We start from the raw sequence: 4,244 nt of genomic DNA, 5'->3' as shown, positions 1-4,244 counted from the left end.
TTATTATTATTATTATTATTATTATTCAAGCTACAGCCCTAGTTGGAAAAGCAAGATGCTATAAGCCCAATAGGGTAAAATAGCCGAGTGAGGAAAGGGAATAAGGAAAAATGTAAATGATGAGAACAAATTAACAAGAAATTATTTTGAAAATAGTAACAACGTTAAAACAGATATGTCATATATAAACTATAAAAAGTCTTAAGTTAGCCTCCTACAAAAATAAGATTCACTTAATCTGTAGCTTCAAGAATTATAAGAAATAAGATTCATTTAATTTCATATCTTCTAATATTATAAAAAATAAGATTCACTTAATCTGATACCTCAAAAAATTATAATAAGTAAGATTCCCATAATCTGATACAGTTAAAAATCATACAAAAAGACTCACTTAATTGGATATCTTCGAAAAATATAAGAAATAAGATTCAATTAATCTGATACCTCCTCCCACCCCCACCCCCCCAAAAAAGAAAAAAAATCATTTATTTTGATACCTTCAAAAATTAGAAAGAATAAGATTCACTTAATTTCATACCCTCCCAAATTGTAAGAAATAAGATTCACTTAATCCGATACCTTCAAAAATTCTAAAGAATAATATTCACTTAATCTGATGCCTTCAACAATTATAGAAAATAAGATTCACTAAATCTGATACCTTCCGAAATTAAAAAAAAAAAAAAAATAGATTCACTTAATCTGATACCTTCAAAAGTTATAAAAAATAAGATTCACTTAATTTGTTATCTTTAAAAGTTTTAAAATTAACATTCACTTAATCTGATACCTTCAAAAATTATAAAAAAAAAAATAAGACTCACTTAATGCGATACATTAAAAAATTATAAAAAATAAGATTCACTTAATCTGATTCCTTAGAAAATTATAAAAAATAATATTCACTTCATTTGATATCTTCCAATATTGTGAAAAAAATAAGATTCACGTAATCTGATACTTTCCAAAATTATAAAAAAAGAAGATTCACTTAATTCCATACCTTCAAAAATCATAAAATATAAGTTTCTCTTTATTTAATACATTCAAAAATAAGAAAAAAAAATCCACTAAATTTGATATATTCAATAATTATAAAAAAAGATTCACTTAATTTGATATCTTAAAAAAATATAAAAAAAGATTCACGCATTTTTTTACCTTCAAAAATTATATAAAAAAAATAAATTCACTTATTTGATACCTTCAAAAATCATAAAAAATATATTCTCTTTATTTGATACCTTCAAAAATTATAAAAAAAGAGTCACTTAATTTAATACTTTCAAATACCTTAAAAATTATATAAGAAATATTCACTTAATTCAATACCTTCAAAAATTATAAAAAAGCAGATTCTCATTATTATATACCTAGAAAAATTATGAAAAATAGGATTTACTTAATTTGATGCCTTAAAAAAATATAGAAATAGAAGATTCACCTGAATCGATACCTTGAAAAAATATAAAAAAATAGGATTCACTTAATTTGATAAGTTCAAAAATTATATAAGAACGCAAATTATAAAAAGATAAGATTCACTTTATTTGATACATATGAAATTTATAGTAAAAATATTCACTTGAATTGATACTTCAAAAAAAAGATTCACTTCATTTGATATCTTTAAAAAATATTAAAAAAAGATTCACTTAATCTCCAAAACAATGAAAAATAAATTCACTTGACTTGATACCTTCAAACATTATATAAAAACAATGAGATTCATTTTATTTAATACCCTCGAAAAAAACATCACCTTATTAGGTACCTTCAAAAATCATAAAAGAAATACCTTCAAAAATTATAAATAAAAGATTCACTTAATTTGATACCTTTAAAAATTAAAAAAAAAGACTCACTTAATTCAATACTTTACAAAAATTATAAAAAGAAGATTCACTTAATTCCATACCATCAAAAATTATATAAAAAAAGAATATTCTCTCAATTTGATACCAAAAAAAAATTCATTTAATTCGATACCTTGAAAAATTATAAAAACCATATTCTATTGATTTGATACCTTAAAAATTATATAAGAAATATTCACATAATTCAATACCTTCAAAAATCTTAAAAAATCAGATTCTTATTATTATATATCTACAAAAATTATGAAAAATAGGATTCACTTAATTTGATGCCTTAAAAAAATATAAAAATAGAAAATTCACCTGAATCGATACATTAAAAAATTTAAAAAGATAGGATTCACTTAATTTGATATGTTCAAAAATTATATAAGAACGAAAATAATAAAAGGATAGGATTCACTTTATTTGATACATTCGAAATTTGTAGTAAAAATATTCACTTAAATTGATACTTTAAAAAAAAGATTCACTTCATTTGATATCTTTAAAATTTATTAAAAAAAGACTCACTTAATATCCAAAACTTTGAAAAATAAATTCACTTGATTTGATACCTTCAAGCAGTATATTCAAAAAATAAGATTCACTTTATTTAATACCCTCGAAAAAAAAATCACTTTACTAGGTACCTTCAAAAATCATAAAAGAAATACCTTCAAAAATTATAAATAAAAGATTAACTTGATTTGATACCTTCGAAAATTATAAAAAAAAGATTCACTTAACTCCATATCTTAAAAAATTATAAATAAGATTCATTTAATTTGATACCTTCAAAAACTGTAAAAAAAAAAAATTCACTTAATTTAATACCTCAAAAATTATAAAATATAAAATTGACTTCATTTGATATCTTCAAATATTATAAAAAAAAGATTCACTTTATTTCATAATTTCAGAAAATTATAAAAAAATACCTTAAAAATTATAATAAAAAAATCCCTTAACTTGACACATTCGAAAATTATGAAAAAAAGATGATTCACGTTATTCGATATCTTCGAAAATTATAAAAAAAGAAGAATTACTTAATTTGATACCTTAAAAAATTATATATAAAAAAAATTCACCTAATTTGATACCTTAGAAAATTATATATATAAAAAATTCAGTTAATTCGATACCTTGAAAATTATAGGAAGAATATTAAAAAAATTTGATACCTTCAAAAACTCTAATAAAAAAAAACATTCACTTAATTTGATACTTTCAAAAATTATAAATAAAGATTCATTTAATTTGATGAATTAAAAAATTATAGAAATTAGGATTCAATTAATTTGATACCTTCAACAATTATAAAAAAGAAGATTAACTTAACTCGATACCTTCAAAAATTATAGCATAAAGATTAATTTAATTGATACTCAAAATATCATAAAAAAGATTAACTCATTTTCATACCTTAAAAAATTGAAGAAAATAAGATTCACTTTATATGATAACTTTAAAAATTATATAAAAAAAAAAGATTAACAGAATTTAACACATTCGAATATTATAAAAAATAGCTTGATTTGATACCGTTAAAAATTATAAAAAAAGAAGATTCACTTAATTTGATACCTTCAAAAATTACAAAAATAATATTCACTTTATGTGATACCTTCAAAGCTGTCTCCATAAAACTGAAACTATAGAAAACTCTCAGGCATTAGCCAAAAGAATGCTTGCACAACAATGATATCTCAAATATCTTTGTGTGAAATCTGCTTAACGTTCAACAAATCTTCATAAATCCGCAAATTTCCCTCAATCAGATCAGTGAAAGGAAAAGGGTTTGAATTTCATATAATCTTTTTCCCTGATTTCAGAAAATTTTTCTACTGTGAAAAAAATAAGAAAGTTCGAATTGCATGGATCAATGAGTTTTGGTTGGCGCTAGGAATATATGAGATTAATTATTTCCTTTGTATGGACAGATAGGAGAGCTGCGTAAGAGACTAATTTTTTTGTAAATACATTCATAATTTCCTTTTCAAGAGGTTCCTACTTTCATGAAATTTTATATAATATTCTCTTAGTTAAAAAGAATAATTCTTTAATAGTTTGAGATACATTGGTGGGAATTACCTAATAGATACTAATACCATTGCAAATAATATATATTGCAATTCTGCTTAACATAAAGGTGAAATTGGTTGAATAAGAGAATTTAGCTTTTACTGCTAAGTGAAATGCACCAGAAAATAATTGCGAATATTTTCGCCTGGCGACTAATTTAGATTGACTGTGTAAATATTCGTTGGACTCTTTTATAAGAGAAGAGTTTTTTTTTTTTTTTTATTATTATATTCTCTTTCATCAACATATTTAGATATTGCCGTGAGCAGGACTAGTAATTTTGTAATAATCGTTGCG

This window comes from Palaemon carinicauda, chromosome 18 (genome assembly GCF_036898095.1).
Source record: "Palaemon carinicauda isolate YSFRI2023 chromosome 18, ASM3689809v2, whole genome shotgun sequence".
In the NCBI taxonomy this organism is placed as follows: Eukaryota; Metazoa; Arthropoda; class Malacostraca; order Decapoda; family Palaemonidae; genus Palaemon; species Palaemon carinicauda.
Note: the sequence above shows the minus strand (reverse complement) of the source record.